The 18,662-nt window shown below is 36.6% G+C and overlaps 1 long non-coding RNA gene across 1 annotated transcript; it reads left to right on the top strand.

Annotated features, from left to right (window-relative positions):
• The first annotated feature begins 9,804 nt into the window (after window positions 1–9,804).
• Window positions 9,805–17,716, top strand: LOC146996058 (uncharacterized). Its single transcript, XR_015042821.1, has 2 exons — window positions 9,805–10,250; window positions 17,448–17,716. It is a non-coding gene; the product is annotated as an uncharacterized LOC146996058 (long non-coding RNA).
• The last annotated feature ends 946 nt before the right edge of the window (window positions 17,717–18,662 follow it).

Below are 18,662 nucleotides of genomic sequence, written 5' to 3'. Positions count from 1 at the left end.
TAAAGCACATAAATAGACAGAAAGTAATTCAAGAAAGATTTGCCAATGCAGTTTACACACGCATTCATGAATATCACTTCAAAACATTGAGTAATGTGCAATTTCTCACCATCATATGCAACGAAACAAAATGATTCACAAATTCCTGTAAAATTTATATAAATCAGCTTAATGTGTAAAATAACGAAGCAAAACCAAATACATACCGAATCGCTTCGAGGGGAACATCTTTTAGTCCAAATAACTTCAAATCAAAGTAAACCAAACATAAACAATCCATTCCGGTTAAGGTAAAATATGCTTGTAGCTCTCCAAATAAAGGTTATAAGTGCACACTACTTCTCTCAAACAAGTTCAGATCGCATTTTAATGTAAAATATAACGCAAAATTTCAAGAACACTATGTAATTACCAAAAAATAATGATAAATTCAAGAGCTCACAGAACCACAGACAGCAATGGCGCGGAGCATGCGCAGAACCAAACATTAATGCGGTAATCGAGTACCCAACGACTCGGCAGCGGCCGAACGGTAAAGTAGCCGAACGCTGGTAGTTTGGTCCGAGGTTCGAATCCCGCGAAAGGACTGTTTGCATGAGCGTTTTCGTTTCTATCCCCACGTGTAATGTGTACACGAGCCGGTGTCCTTTAGGAAGTCCTCCAGAAAGGCTTCTCTACCCTTAGGCAGACAGCACTCGAGGCTTTGCCGTAATCATATAAACAAACGAACAAATCCTCCATGGCCTTGTAGGGACGAGTCGAAAATAAACAACAAAGTCGGGAGTGCTTATGTTATTCTAATGTCAGAACATAAAGAGAAAATATTGAAAATCCACCTTCATGAATATAACAGTGTTCGTAGGCGAGCTGATGCTCTAAAACGAGCAATTATCTGAGCAACACAGCGAAAGGTGAACCTAATCATCATTTATTCAGAGAGTGGGGCAGCAATTTAAGCAACTACAGTGTTCAGAAATAAATGTCTTTTTAGCTTTATCATTAAAAATAATTTTCTTCGCATTTACCCATATACAGTTCAATACCGGCTACGTATTTATTTTATGATTTGGTAAACAATTTGCATTGATATTTAAACCTGTCCCTGAGTGATACGAAAATCCTCTATAAATATTAAAACAAGACACATTTTCGAGAAATTATGCCGTTTTGTGACATGTTTCAGCTGCACTTTTACAGGGCATTCCTTATATGCTATGACAAAGTGCTACCAAGAGCAGTTATTAAAGTACCATTTTACTTTATAGAACTGTCGCATCCAGACGTATTTTAAGAACGTTCTAAAATTTCCGATGAATGTGTTCTTGTAGAACACGTCGCCTTTCCTCATTTTGTGGAAGTCAAGCTAGGTTAAGTTTAAAAATATCATCTGGTCGACCCAGCCGAATAGGCCCGGAGATCAGTGGCATTTATTTAAAATTTTAAGTAATTACAAAAATTAAATACAGAGTTCATTAAGTTATTTAAAACAAAATGTAAATAAAAAATCAGAGAATATATCAGCACTGCCAGTTCCAGCAACAAAACTGGTTAACAAAAGAAATATTATAAGCTTATCTGAAATTATTTTCGTAGAAAATGTTTGTTTGCGTTCTGAAATATGATGCCTGAACCTCGCTATTTGCCTTACAGTTTACCGTTCAATAATACATTTTGTACAATGTACAAAATTGCATTCATTCGAAGAATATGGAGGGGAAGGGAGGCACTCTGCTTTTCGCAAATAATAATAAAAAAAAAAACTGAAAGAAAGCAACAAAACATGGAAGAAAAGACATGCGCAGACAAATTAGAAACCGCTGATTCGCTTAGGTCCACCATGACGTCGAAGAGGCGGGGCGAGATCAGAGAAGTAGAAGAAAAAATAGAAAAAATAAAAGAGCAAGGATCAGATATTTATGTAATATATATCCACTAGATTCGAAGAGAAACTGTATACTTATCCTATTTCTATAAACCTATCCTTTTTTACCCAAACTCTTTTAAAAGAGAAGGTCACATCTTACGAAAGTTACATGTTACCCTATTATAGAGAGAATATAGTATAGTAACATATGTGCTTTTTTTTTTTTTTTTGTTTCTTGCATTGGCGAGTTGGCGAGCTTGCTTTTGGCGACGTGGCCTTTGCTTTCGCGAGATTTTCGAGGAGCCCCGATAAGCATCGGTATTCCTTTTCGGGGGATACAGCCATGGAAGCAGGACGGGATGCGGTGATCCTGCGTCCGTGCCACAGAACGTTCTTCGACAGATGCCGGGAATTACCCGAAAGCTTAGCGGCGTCCAGGAACTTTCTGCTAGAGCGGCAAGGGATGCGCGTATCCTGCCTTCGCATTTTCTCGGAAAGCTTGAAGGGGTCCCGGAACCTTCCGCAACCAATGGAATATTTTTCCGTGTTTCAGTACCTTTCTACCGTTGTCGCATAGAAACGTAGATCCAGTGGAATTACCGGGAAGCAAACCTTCCGCCACCGATGAAATATTTTCGCATGCTTGGTCGAATAAAAATGTGTATATAGTGGAATGTTCCGAAATAAGAAATCATTGAAACAGGAGGAGTTTAATGAAAATTAAAAATTTTCGCTAATTATTAAAAAACCACTAGAACTTTTTTTTTAATCGACCGTTTCCATTCGAATAACAAAGCCACATTTTCTTCAATGCAGAAAAACAGCGACGTGACAAGAAAATGGTAAAATATATACGAGTCATTAAAAGAATGTTGTGGATGGTGCTGTTTCAACAGTTCGTGACAGCATTTATATTCATGTGATATTTTATATCAAAGTAAAATATATCCATTTTACGAGATAAAATGTTGGTGTGGATTAAGGAATACTGTTACGAGCAAAATGTTAAGATGGTCATACACGTTTCGAGTACCAGGTTGAGCGCATCTTGAGGTAAGAGATTATTTTTTGTTTGTTTGTTTTTGTTTTGCCTACCTATCTTAACTATTATTCTAGTTATTATATTTTGCATTCGTTAAATTTCCCAGGCGGTAAATCGAAGAAACAGGAAAGCTCTTCAGTGTGTTATAATAAAGGCAATCCGAAAAGAATGGGAAATAAAATATGTTTTATAATTGTCTAAGCAGAAAAAAGTGTCAAAAGCCCGGAGAAATTTGACAGTAAACTGACCTTATATTCGACGGCATTTTACTGTCTTAGTGCTCCAGGTACTGGATTTAATTACATTCTATATTATAAGATTGCATTGCTCATCAGCGTAAAAAAAAGGGTCTGTCATGTAAATATTCCATCAAGAACATTTCCGAAGAAAAGTGTTATTTTATTAAATTTGTATTAATACAGTACATGGTCTGCAAAATTACTAAGTGTCGCATTATAATAATATTTGCAGTTATTGTACTTTAAAATAGAATTCCGGCCGAATGGGCTGGCAGCATCGGCGTTTTCGTGGTTTTTCCTTAACGTTAATTGTAATAATTTAAAGATTAAATCCGATGGCATCTTAGGATGGTTTTGCAGTCGGAAAAACGAAAATATAATACATTTTAATTCCCCTTTCTTTTCCTTTATAAATGCCGAATAGCTTTATCTTAAGATGGTTTTGCAGTCGGAAAAACGAAAATATAATACATTTTAATTCCCCTTTCTTTTCCTTTATAAATGCCGAATAGCTTTGCCGTACGCTTGATCCAATAATTATTTAGTCCAGATGATAATACTAAGCACTTATTAATATTTCCTATGACTACCTTTTAATTAACGATTCCTATGAGCAACCTTCTTAGTTTTGACTCGCAGCTTTTATTTTTAAGCTGCGATATGAGCATAATGTTAATGTATCTCTGAACAATGGTATTTTAGGAAACGCCGTGGCATGGAAATGCATAGTCATAATAATCTTAACACCACTAATTGTGGCAGCGCGATCAAGACAAAAAATTATTCCAGTTGCCATGGAAATCGCAGACGATATTTTATTTTAGATTTTGGATTCTAACGGTTTGAGAGAGTAGAGTTAAAAAGTGAGGTGAGTGTTATTAGAAACATTAGGATTTTTTAGAAGCAGGCAAGATGAAAAATTAGCCACTACACCACGAAGGCGGGAGAAATACCTTATAAGTAAATGAAATGAGTTCTTCTAAAAATACAGTCCACTGAAATTCTTGTGCCTATAATCAGCAACGAAATGTTTTATTAGTCCAAAGGGGGCAATTTCCCGAGAAGGACTATTAATTTCGTTTTGGCACTTTACGTTTATTCACTATAAATCTTGCTTCACTTTTCAAACTGTTGACACAAAATATTAGAGCACAGCGTTATATTAAAGAAATTAAACAAGGAAGGTTTGGTTTGGTTTGGTTTATTTAATTATGGCAAAGCACACGCAGGCTATGTGCTTAAGGGAATGGATGCCTTCGTGGAGGACTTTCTAAGGGAAACTGGCTCGTATACACGTTACACATGGATGAAACCATGAAAACGCCCATGCAGCCAGCCCGTTCGATTCCGAACCTCTTAAATAATGAAGAATCTACATGAATGTATGTATGTTTCTAGCATTGTGATAAAGCAAAAGTACGTGAAGTCATCCAGCTTTGAATAGCGTACGTCTTCACCCGAATATGGGCATCCCGAAGTCCTAATTTGGAATTTGTTTATTAGCCTTTTCATAAATTAGAGACAAAAGATGAGCTTTTCCTCAACTTTTGGAGGGCACAAAACTGTTTTACGTTCAGACTATTCAGTTCTGATTTCGATTCTATTGTGTTCACATTCGTATCACTAGATACACATGGGGAAAAGCCGAAAAACATCCATGCAGAATTAAAAGAATTGGCGGCATTCGAACCTCGGACCAAGCTACCAGTGTTCAGCGACTTTACCGCCCGGCTTGATGGTGGCGTTTATAAGTTGAAAGCTAGAAATAGGGTCGTGCAACTTCAGACGATATTTTGTAAGAACTGGTTATAAGCTAGATTACGTGTGGATTAAATTAAGTACCATGATAATCCTCAAAAGGGTTTTGTAACACTAAAATTGCTTGCCATGCCAAATGGGTGATAAATGCCCGGGTGGCGTAAGTTGTCACAATGCAAAAGTCCAAAATTATTTCGGAAAGTGAGAAAATGTATTAAATTCAATTGTGTGCAAAAATTCTGTAATGCTAGAATTATATCAGTTCCCAAATTGTTGCCACCTTACGTTTCTGGCATTGTGAAAAAGAATGGTACTTAAAGCCATCAAATTTCGAATAAAGTTGGCCTCCACCCGAATATGACCACCTGTGTTACTTAAATAATACATAGCTGCACGAGTCCGGAAGCTAGGAAGAACCTGACGGTAATTTAATAAAACCTCTCAGACAATAACACACCTGTAAACAACTCGGAAGGCTGGAATATACTAATATTTCAAATAAACGTGCCAAACGATGACACATACCCTCAAACAAATGCCGAATATCTGTTTGCCGGACGCTTGATCCAATAAGTGTTTAGTCCAGATGATAATACTTTTTAATTAACGATTCCTGGGGCCCACCAGCGGCCGAGCGGTAAAGTCGCTGAACACTGGTAGTTCGGTCCGAGGTTCGAATCCCGCGAACGGGCTGGCTGCATGGGTGTTTTCGTGGTTTTCCCCATGTGTAACGTGTATACGAGCCAGTTTCCCTTAGAAAGTCCTCCACGAAAGGCATCCCTCCCCTTAGGCAGATAGCCCTAGTGTGCTTTGCCATAATTAAATACACCACACTAATTAACGATTCCTATGAGCAACCTCCTTAATTTTGACTCGCAGCTTTTATTTTTAGGCTGCGATATAAACATAATGTTAATGTACCTCTGAACAATGGTATTTTTGGAAACGCCGTGGGCATGGATATGCATAGCGATCATAATCTTAGCATCACTAAGAATCATTTTCTGGATTCCTATATTGATCTCTCCCAAGAGATATTAAAAGTTACAAATGTATACATTCACCCCTAACAATAATATCTCACGTTTTTTAAAAAATTATAAACTAAGCTGAACTACCACATTCATAATGAATTCTGTATAGTGTACATTAACGTAAATTCATCTCACTTGAGATTAAGTTGATTGGTTTAAACTGAACTAATCAGTTCGGCATTATAATTCTTACTTGAGTAAAGGACGAAACCACTTTCGCATTTATTAATTATTGTTAATGGATCGGAGGGGGTTGGTTTGTTCCCCTTCAAAATCAACGAAATTCCGATCGACGACGATAATTACTTCGGTTATTAATTACTTTGGCTAATCTTTGGAATATGGTAACAGGTAGTTTGGCGACATTTTGGTAAGGCGATAAAGGTTACTGGCTAGGACTTTAGCAGTGCACATGGATAAAGTCAAGAGTGCGCGCAATGCCATTTTTGTGCAATTCTGAGATTTTTTTTTAAGTGAAAATAGGTCAACGTGTACATGGATACCATGTATGTGCAATTCTTAAAAACGTGGCAAGCAGTGGGCGATTTTGCACTTTCTCCCAATTTCGCACCTAGTCTTCGTCATGATTAAGCACTATGTTCCATAAAAGTTCTAGCATAAGCGTAATTTGGCTAGCAGATTGTAGGAAAAAAATAAAAAATGCCTTTACTTTGTGAAAACAAAATGGCGTCCAAAACAAAACTAGCAGGTTGCTATAGCAGGGTTGGTCGCCCAAGTTTCGCCAAAAAATCGCCAAGTTACCATAATTCAAAGATTAACCATTACTTTTTCATTTTTAAATGATTCCATTTTCAATTTTTTCGCGATTCATATTTGATATTTCTTTTTTAAATAAATTTCAAGGTTCATTTTTAAATGCTTATAAGTTACTTCATTCAACTAAAATTTTACTAACTTTCTCAAAGGAGGTAATATACTCAATAATCCATTAGTAAATGAATTATTTTATTACTTTGCAGCTTTTGCGCAAGTATTAGGCAGTTTTTTACGCTTTATTAATATATTTACTTTAATTCAATCTTTGGTATAGATATATATAAAATTACATATATAACGTAAGGCGTAATATAAAGGGAAATGAAGCCAGACAAATTTAAACATGTGAATTTAACAGTTAACGAATTTTGAATTAAATCTACTTCGTGGATAGCGCATAAACCACAATAGAATAAATGCACTCTTCGAAGTTCACTATATTTATTTACCATAGCGACACTTCGGCACTAGAATCACTTAACAGCTTTACATCTCATTGATTTTATTTAGCATTACAGCTGAAGCAAAAAAGACTGGGACAATAAAGCTTGAATTATATTAGTTTAGTTATTTATGTCCGTTTCTTGCACATGCAAAAGGCTTATCAGATAAATAAATGCTTATGTTTATTACAGATAAATAAATTCCCAAATATACTTATTAAGCCTTGTTGAGGGCCGGCGCTTACCGCCTGATGCAGTTTCTGTGGGTCCTAAATTCTGGGACTCCGCGCGGCCATACAAACTCTGGTTATTATCAGTTATTCAAATTGAAATAGCCCTAAATGCAATCTTTGGGTCTATGAGTATCATCAACAAAATCTATTTTCAGCATATGGAAAGAAAGTTTGAGTTAATTTTTCCTCTTCAACATTTTTTAGCGCATTTACCTTAAATCATCGCCAAGAGTAATGTCAACATATAAAAGGTTAAATTATTATTCAATTGCTAACATAAAAAATTGTTTAGACATCACTACACGAGTCATGTTTTGATAAACAATCGGTGATGAAAGAAAAGTGTAATAAATAACGATTCGCCAGGTTGGCGTCAAATCAACGATGTATCTATGTTAAGGTGACCAGATTTCGAAATTCGGGATTCCTTTGAAATAAGTGGGATATTAAGGGGGGGGACACTTCCTATTGTGTGTTCAAGTACTTCAGATGATTTAACGACTCTTTGGAATAACTGCTATACATTTGTTATAAAAATAAACTCATAATAAATCGGAGATGAGATTCATATCGCGCATGTGGTGGCGCTGAAGAAATGTGTGGGGGGGGCGATGTTAGCCCCACAGAGCCTCTCATTACTTCGTTTTAGCTTCCTTTTCCTTTCAGTCATAAACAAATAGATCATTTACGCGATTTTGGTATCAACGGTTAAAAGATCACTTCAGATGACAGGAAGTTTCAGAGGAAACCTTCAAGAATAAACCAGCAAAATGACATATTTCTCTGTAATTATAGTCTTGAATTATTGACCTTTCTCTAACGGATTTTCTATTTTGCTTATTTACTGGTGAATATGATAAAATTTATGAGTAGTTAACATAGAAGAAAAACTCAATTAAATGTTAACTTAGGCATAAAAAAAGCGTTCTCATGGATGGATTACAAAAAGAGCTTTATTCCAGTTCAGCCAGAGCCGCCGCGTGGGGGTGGCAAAATTGTTCACCGCACAAGGGCGCCTGGGCGAGGGGGAGAGCCAAAATTTACAGTACTTATAGTTTTTTAATTTAATGTTACTAAATAAAAGTTGTTAATTATACGCCTGCATTTTGCATGTTTTATATTTTCTAAGCAATAAAATGAGATTTTATTTTAATTTTAATTTTACTTTTTGTTTTCGTTTCTGCGGGTTGTTTACGTTTGTGACAAACAAAATAAAATATGAACAATAAAAACACGTCCCGTGTGGAGTTTGCACGGAATGTGTTAAAAATCTAAGAATTTGTAACATGTAACAACAGGAATTGACAACGTTTTGTATCAGCATCTATTTAGTTTGCTTTTTTTTTTTTTTTTTTTTTTTCCCCAGGGATAATATACATACATTTTTTAACGTGGCAACCAAAAGTCGCTATTGAAAATTATCATCGTTTTCTCAACTTAAATATAATTTCATCACTTTAGGGGCACAAAAAGAAAAACAAAAGTCTGGAGCACAAAATAGAAAAAGAAAATTGCAACGAGGGGAAGCTAATCAGAAACTGGCGGGATCTCTAGATGAATATCTCAGAAACACAATATTAATTTAATAATTTATTAGACTTTTCTTTATCTCTTTACATTTTTTCACTATTTAAATTTATTATTTAGATACTTATTTATTGATTTAATTAATTATTTATTTTATTAAATTTAATTAATTAAATATATGAGTGATTAAATAAATTTAAGTTAATCTTAATTAAAATTTATTATTTAATCCTCTGGAATACCGGCCCAGCGTGCAAGCACCAATACACCACGAAGGCACGCTAGGGAAGTGGGAGAAATACCTTATATACTCCCCATTTTAAAGGGCGACTAGGGTTTTAGGGGACCTAGTCGCCAAATCCTGGGTGCGGAGAATCATCATCCACAACCCTTTTAGTTCGGGCGCCACTTGTAGAGACATAGGTATATTTTTGTAAGCAGGCAAGATGAAAAATTAGTAACGCCTTCGCCGGGAATCGAACCGCGGATCTCTGGAATACTATCCCAGTGTGCAGAACCACTACACCACGAAGGACGTTAGCAAAGTAGGAGAAATACCTTATACGCTGAGCCGGTATTCTAGAGGTCCGTGGTCCGATTTCCGGCGAAGGCGTTTGCTCAGTTTTCATCTTGCCTGCTTCCAAAAAATATCCTAATGTCACTACAATCTATATTCAGATACATTCTGCAAAAATATATGTTATTGTATAATTATTATAATAAATTAAAGAAATATTAAAACTTAAATTTTTTGGCGACCCCCTGCTGCAGATTCCGCGTTTAAGAAACTCTGTTCTAGATGGTTTCCATTGTTGCTGGTGGCAATGTAAAATAATTCTGGTTACTAGGAAAACATTATTAAAAAAAAAAAAAAAAAAAAAAAAACTTCAACGACATTTTAAAAAATTCGACATATTGGATACTGAGAGTTAAAGAGTTATAAAGAAACATTAACAGCAGTTTTTGGACAGTGTCATCTATAAGAAACATTCAGTCTTTCGAAAATTTCGAATGGTCTAAATGTAGTGCTAGTGGAACTTTCACCGGATAAAGAATAGAAAGAATTTACTGATAATAGAAAGTCGCAATAGCATTTTATATCCTCCAAGCGAATGAGCCTCAATTGACGTCTAACAGAAAGAAAAGAAAGATGACAACGCGCTCAAGGACAATATTTGCAATCTGAAGCGCGCGTCATAATATTTCCAATCGCGATTATCGCTGCATAGATATGGGCAGCAGATCCGTTTCATACTAGGGCGTGTATAACCGCTGAGCCAAATAGTTTATTCCCATTTGTATCCCATTTGCAATATCGTTTGACAGGTGAGGTGTAAGTATTTAAAAATTAATATGCATTGATAATTTTATAATATTTCAAAAAAAAAAGCTTTTACTATTTTAATTAATCACATAGCAGGCTGATCCACTGATCATGAGCTATTTCATCAATTAGATTATTGTTATTCAGCCATCTCTAAGACGACCAACCGCGGTTAAAGAGGATTTTAGTGTTCTGTTAGTGTGATTAGTCTTACAGAATTGTTGATCAGTAGTACTGTTTCTTCATATTCTGAGAAATATTGGTCACTTTACAAGCGGTCGTGTTAAAAAAGTGGTTAGTGTGGTACAGTTCACTGTTTTATGTTTTTATGCATCAGTAGATTACGACTTCGATCATAATTCAGAAAAGTAGCTCATAGTTACATAGATTTTGACCAGCACTGCTATATAGCAATATAGGTTTTACTATATACTGCAGTCAATGAAAAAGTAATTACGATTTTGACTTTTCTCAGATATGTTTGCATTTTATGCCCCGTTTTTGTAATTTTATATCATTACATATTCGTTTATTTAAACAGATTTTTAATTTTGATACATTTGTTCAAAAGTCTGTGAGTTTTTAAATTATATACTCTTAAATCTTACCGTGCTTAGTATTGTAATATCTTGTTATTTAATAAATAATTATATTTACTGTTGAAGTGGCAACACTATATTTGTATTATGTAACCGTTGCTCAGCAACGTGAGAAATTGTTTTAAGATTAGAATTCTGACGTTTCTTTACCAGCTAGTAGTAGTATGAAAGTTTTGCCACTAAAGAATTTCTTCAAATTATCTATCTCCGTGAACTAGAAATAAAATTTATGTTCTAATAAGAAGATTGCCTGTTTTGTCAATTAATGCAAAATACATTACAGTATATTCATTTTTACATATTTATCTATTAGTATATATGTTTTTAAAAATATGCATGAAATATTTTCTATCTTATTTTCTGTCTGACCTTGAATCTGAGAGACCATATGACTGGTTATTTTGTGTTAAGGTGTTACGTCACCACAACTCTCATACAGGGTGATCAGCGAATAAGCCCTGATTTCAAAATTAAATATCTCTACAACAAAGATCGATAGGATTATGCGGTAAACTGTACGTTCATTAGCAAAACTGTAAACATGGTGTACAAAAGTTTAGAAAATTTAGTTACGAAAATCGTTAACAGATGGCGCTCTCCACTGGAACCTCTCTCTGAAAGGAGTAAAAAAACAATAAAGTGAAGTAGCCTTTGCAATCAGAATACAATTTTTTCAAAATGTTCACCGTTCGAAACAATGAGGTGACGTAAACGAACAAAGAAATTTGACATCACATCTTGCAATGTCTCAACGGAAATGGAATCACATGCAACACCAATCAACGATTCAAGCTCATCGAGAGTAGCGGGATTATTTCGATTAATCAGATAGCTCCAAAATCACTTTTACAGTCGTCGAAGATCTACTATAAACACGCTGACACGTTCAAGCCTTCACACTGTCAGGCAATAACGGTGGGGACAGCTTCACTGCAAAGCACCAGCGTACAGCTCCCGACTCTGCTGGGTCGTTCTCGGAACTCCACGTACTCTCGAGACTCTCTACGCGATGCACAAAAGTATAGCTCTCGACTTAGCACAGTCGAAGACAAAACTCGACGATGCACTAATTCGCGATACACTAAAAGACTCTCTCGATACAATCGACGACCACTCGACGCTAGACTTTGAGACACTCGCTCAATGACTGACTATCAGCTCGTTAGACGAGGCACATATTAACTGACTGCGGACCAGTAGGGTTTATATAGCTTTCGGCTTGTGTTCGAGAACATTCTGGGCTAAACCGGTAAGAATTTGTTCCAGAAGGTTCTCCATCCGTCGATGGTATATCGCCAATTTTGTCGCCAAATGGGGCAACCCTGCCTTCACTTGCCATTTTATGCCAACCCTAAAACTGCTTTGCAGGGAAGCCATCTTACCGCGCCTGTACATTTCATAACACTATCTAATTTTATTTTTTTTTTATCTTTATAATAGTGTTTCTGAGTGTAGTATATTCATTATTGTGTGTCTTTCCTTGAATGCAAACAATGTAATGCAGAAAACTGAATTGTCAGCACATATTGCATGTTCTTCCCACTTGCTAGACCACTAGCCATTAACTGGTCGACAAATTTCCATCTTTAGATACAGATATTTAGTTTGCATACTAAGGGTAGACACGTTATGGCACAAGCATAATTATTATTCCTATAATGCTATAAGAAAGTTCCGATAATGGGCCCTATTATCGGTGGAAAAGTAAAGAAAGCTCTGTATTTGATAAAAAAAAAAGTGTTTTGATAAAAAAAAGTGTTTTTTTTTTCAGGTTTTCTTTTACATATCTACTTATGAAAAATGCTTTGTGATTATACGCTAAACCTCCTGAATACATCTCCTTACTCTGTACTTATTACAGCAATAGTTATCCTATTGACTTTCATTTACTATATTATAAAAGACAGGGGACTGCCTCCAGGGCCCACTGGAGTACCTTTATTGGGAGTTTATCCATTTCTAAAGAATAAAAATTTGCATCTGCAATTAGAAGAATACAAGAAGTATGGAGACCTCTTTTGCTTCAGAGTATGTGGCCAGCTGTTCATCAATTTGGGAAGTCTGAAACTCCTACGAGAGGCCCATGTTTCTAAATCTGAATATTTTAATGGCAGGTTCACTGATTGCAGTCATGCCTTCGTGGAGGACTTTCTAACGGAAACTGGCTCGTATACACGTTACACATGGGGGAAACCACGAAAAGGCCCATGCAGCCAGCCCGTTCGCGGGATTTGAACCTCAGACCGAACTACCAGTGTTCAGCGTCTTTACCGTTCCGCCGCTGGTGGGCCTGAAAATTTTAGAACGCAGCGTGAACTGAAATACCTCCGGGAGAGCTTTCTATTTAGGATCGCTTTACATTGCGTTATGTTTAACGTTCTTAGTGGTTTGAAGTGTGACTACTGATTCCACTCTGTGATACCGTGAACACCCGTACGAGTATTTCTGTGGAAATTTCCAGAACTTTGAAGTGTTTCATCTTGAAGTGCTATGTGCATTCAATCTTTTACGAACCCGTACGCATACAACAGTACCATCTGTTATGCTCAAAACTCTGCTTTCAATCAATCTTTTGCTTTGATCTGTGAACATAAGATGTGTTGTAAAGGACAAAACCATATCAACGGAGGCATTCCAAATATTACATGAAGCGTAAGAGGATCAAGCATTAACATGGTTCAAAGTTTTTCGTTCGTTAAAGAAAATTTATTCCCGGGAGCGATGATGTTTATGTACGAACTGATAGTGATGATGTTTATGTACGAACTGATAGTACAATCACCTTTACAGTTTCGAACCAAAAAAGAACATTGGAAACTTTCGACAGTCCTTCAAATGATAGCTGATGAGGCTGTAGAGTCCTTATGTATTTTGTTTGGAAGCAGGAGACATGAAAATGAGCGATGCCCTTCTCGGGACTCGAAGCTGAACCTCTCGAATACTCGTCGAGCGTGCTACCGTTAGACCACGAAGGCATGCTGGTAGAAGGGAAAAATACCTTATATTCTTCCCCTTTTAAATGGCAACTGATGTTTAGGGGCCCAATGGACTAATCCTGGTGGTGACGAATTGCTCTCCACCACCTTTTCGTTTGGACGCCACTTTACAGCCATTAGGTTTTTCTTTTAGGCTGGAGATGTAAAAAAATCTTTTGCTTTGATAAAAAAAATCCCTCGCCGGGACTCGAACCGGGACCTCTCGAATACGCGCCAAGTATGCTACCGTTACACCACGAAGGCGTTCTGGAAGGAGAGAGAAAATACCTTGCAAGGTTAACATCATTAGAGACGCTCCTTACAAAAACCGTCGGTTAAAAATAAATTTCAGAATTAAAAAAAAAAAAAGAAAGAAATCGAATTGATGCATATTATGATTTGATCCAAAAGGCAGATATTAATCCAACATTTTTTTTTTTTTTTTTTTTTTCAAATAAGTTGTGAAGAGAGATGAAAAATTGGTATTTATCATCTTGAAAAATCCTGTGTATCACTTGCTTGGATTAAAAATACGCCACTGTGGCCACACAAATTTTATTTCCGGAAATCTCGAGCAAAGACGGCATTGGTGACCTTATTGAATTGGAAAGCGATAATTCAAAAAGAGTTTGTTCCTGATGACTCCAACACTCAGATCACACCTTAAATACACTGCGGGCCACCCAAATTGCAACACTAAGAAAGACAAGAGATTTCACAAAATTTATTTAGTAGATAACATATTGACCAAGTATCAAATGATTAAATTTATAGAATTATGTGAAGTGTGCTTCCTCCCAGAATCAGTAGCCAGAGTAGCCGCCATTGTTGGAGATCACCGTTGCCACACGCCTCGGCATTGATTCAAAGAGACTTTGGATGTGTTCTTGGGGTACAGCAGATAAAGCAGCTTCCACACGTTGCCAAAGTTGATCTGGTGTGGCAGCATGAGATGTAATTTGGGTCAATCGTTCAGCAACCATGGACCACATGTTTTCTATCAGCGAAAGATCCGGACAGCGAGCCGGCTAGGGAAGCAATTCAATCTGGCGATTGACGAAGAACCCTTGGACAATGCGTGCCACGTGTGGTCGCGCATTATTCTGTTGAAATATGGCTGTGGGCAAGCCCTGAAAGTAAGAAAGAATAACTGACTCCAACACCTCGGAGACGTAGCGCTGGCTGTTTTAAGTACCGGCAATGCGTATTAGAGGAGTGCGAGAGTGATATCCAATACCGTCCCATACCATAATACCAGTGTGGTGGTGCATAACGCAGCTGTTCAGCATCCCCTCTCCACGGTGTCGCCAGACTCCAATCCGACCATCGTGGTGTTGCAGACAGAAGCGTATCTCGTCAGTAAAGACAATTTCATTCGATTCCTTCTTTCATCGCACCATTGGTGGCGGAGACGTCTGTAGTTCTGCGTCAAGGGTAGACGAAGCAATGGACGTCTTGCGGAGAGATCACTCTGCTGTAAACGGCGTCGAATGGTATGAGCAGACACTAGATGATGCGTTACAGACTGAATGTGCTGTGCTATGGCTCGTGAAATGACTGAGCGATCCATGACTGCCATGCGCACAATGTTCCTGTCCATCACAATATTTTTCTTTAAAAGAAACTTTCGCAATGACCTTCACAAACCTTCACAACCTTCAATAAGAATGCATAGTAATGGTAACACTACAATACCTGACTGGATGCTTAGCAGATGTTTAACGACTATCCGACAGCAATGGAGCTGGTCACCGGCACCCTTACTTTGTAATGCCCCAGGGGCACCTCACATTTGTGAGTCTTGACGGTAGTTCCCAAGAGGGTCATTGGAGGAACGAAGAAGGGGGCGAATAAAAGATCTGCCTGTCGATAGATAGAACAGATCAGCAGTAGGTAAAGCGGCAATGAGCTGAAACGTAAATAACAGAACTAAGATGAAATCACAGGTTTGGAAAATTTCTTAAGTGTGAGAACACCTACCTTGTACGGGTAGATTAGCAAAGAAACCGCACAAAATACGTTTCAAATAATCAATGCAAGGGAGATAAAATGGATGAAATATTGGATCAGTCTATAAATTCTTGCGCATTTTTTTGGTAAATTTTTAAATGATATAAAAAAACACAATTTAACATTTTAATAAATTATATATTTTCCTCCATTATCTAAAATGTCTCGCCATCTTACAGGCAGCTTTTTATGCCATTGGTGTAGAAAGACACTGGTTTTGACGGGGGGGGGGGGAATGAAAGTTCATTGTTTGCATCCTGTTTAGAATTATTTTTTACTTTAGTAAAAAAAAAAATTATAAGGCACGAAATAAGTGAAAATCACTTGGGAAAATATCTGGGGAGTAAGCAGAATGTGGCAAAAGCTCCCAATTAAATTCACCAATTTTTTGCAGCGTTGTTCGAGCCGTGTGCGGTATAGCGTTATAACGGTGAAACAACACTCTTGATATTCACCTATCGTGGGCGTTTTTTGATCCATTCTGAGTTTAAACGGCAAAGATGTTCACTCTAAACTTCTGAATAAATCGTTTTATTTGGTTCTAACAGTTCAAAACGTCCTGAAAACGGGGTTCATCATCCATGCTGCTTTTCCCAACTTTAAATTTTTTAAACCATTTCTGGCCAGTCCTTAGACTAATAGTATACACTATTAATTTTTATCGCTGCAAACCTGGGAGATTCACCACACGAAAATAAAAAATGTAGCACAGGACATTTGTACTGATTATCTATATTCATCTTCTATGTATACTAAAATGCGTTCGACATTTACGAAAGTTGGCGATGAACTGAATAATATATTAGTCAAAAGATGACAAGTTTCAACAGCTCCAAAATTGTATTGTTTTAGTAAATGCGTTTTGGAGACATTAGGTATTTTTTTAAAGGAGACAAGATGAAGAATAGCAAACGCCTTCGCCGGGAATCGAACCACGGGCGTATAGAATACCGGCTCAGCGTGCAGAACCACTACATCACAAAAGACGCTAGGAAAATGGGAGAAATACCTTATATACTCCCCTTTTTAAAGGGCGACTAGAGTTTTAGCGGACCTAGTCGCCAAATCCTGCGTGCGGAGAAGGATCATCCACAACCCTTTCAGTTCGGGCGCCACTTTAAAGATATTAAGTATTTTTTTGAAAGCAGACAAGATGAAAAATAGCAAACGACTTCGCCGGGAATCGAACCATTGACCTCTGGAATACCGGTCCAGCGTGCAGAACCACTACACCACGAAGGAGGTGGAAAGTGGGAGAAATACCTTACAGCGTCATATTGAATTCCACGCATACTCTTAATGCGCACGAGCTTATGGACTGACCCGATAGTAATACAAAAATACAAATACAAATTGGTGTGGTGGTGGTGGTGTATTTAATTATGGCAAAGCATACTAGGGCTATCTGCCTCAAATACAAATTGGATACACCGAATAAAAATTAAATTGATGAGGGAAATACAATTTAAAAATAAACTAACCCTCAAAGGAGAAACTATACAATTTTTTTTTTTTTTTTTTAAATTTTGAGAACTTATCTTTAAGAAGCTAGAGAGCGAAACGGTATGACTTTTTTAAATTTCTGTTTTAAAATTCCTATTTTTAATTAATTTTATTTTTAGGTAAACGTTCTTGTTTGGGAGAAGCTTACACTATGACTCAAGTTTTCCTCTTCCTTACGACTGTTGTCCAAAACTTTCGCCTGATTTTACCCGAAGGGGAAGAGTATTCTACAAATGCATTTACGCTGAAGTTGAAACTGAGGGCAGTTCCTCGATAACTTACTGAAGAAACAAAGATCTAGCCAATTGTACTGAAAAATACTCATTATTGCTTGTAGAAGACCTACGTATTTGTAATTGTAATAAAAAAATTTATTTTTTAATTTTTATTAATTCTATTTAATTTTTTGACATATTCATAACATATTTAGAAAATTATTAAAATGTTTTTCAAATTTTATACATTCGTAACGACACATTTGCACAGTTGTATGTTGCATATTTCTAAGTTTCAAAACTGAGTAGATTGAATCATTCATATATTCTACTTTTGATATCCCTATCTACATAAAAAAATCTCGCTGTCACGTCATGATTCTAATTTGTTTATTTTTATTTAATACATTCTTAGCAGTATCTAATCTAAAACACAAAACACTGATTTGTGATCAGACAGTGCTTCTGTAATTTAATATTAACTCTTGCTAATGAGTTTGCTTATTATATGAAAGGTCTTACAATTTTGCCCTTCTGTGAGGATTTTTAAACTCGCTGTTAATAAGACATGAAAAGAAAACTATTTTATTTGTAGAAAACTGAAAAGCAATAAAATATTTAAAAGAATAAACTCAATTGAATTCCGGCAGAGCAATATTTAGAATTTTTCATTCCAGGACAACATACCCTAAACGATTTTCTATGAACGCGTACTATTTATGTGTTATCTATGTCTTATCTACGTGTTAACATTCCCTACTGATTACCACTAATCCCTAATCGCAATGCACTTGTTTTCAAAGCAAGCACTGTCGATGAAAATTTTTTGAAGTGTTCATTCTTTGTTCATTCAAATAACTGACCTAAGAGGAATATTTCTTATGTCAAGAAAATTTTTACCGCAGTTGACATTAACTAAACGAATGACGATAGTGTTTTCTCCGTAAAGGTTAGTTAGTTCTAAGCACTGGCCCCAACCGTCACCATCGAGATAGATAAGGCCTGCGCGCTGAGTTACTACGTCACTGCTAGGGGACCGGTCTTCGCGCAGTTTAGCTTCCTTGCTAAACACCCGTTTTTCTAAACCTATTCTATGAAATTGGTATCTCATACTATAAA

This window comes from Stegodyphus dumicola, chromosome 8 (genome assembly GCF_044657685.1).
Source record: "Stegodyphus dumicola isolate Sdum_Otavi_A_Nest chromosome 8, ASM4465768v1".
NCBI classification, from domain to species: Eukaryota; Metazoa; Arthropoda; class Arachnida; order Araneae; family Eresidae; genus Stegodyphus; species Stegodyphus dumicola.
This window is presented reverse-complemented; position numbering and strand designations above follow the sequence as displayed.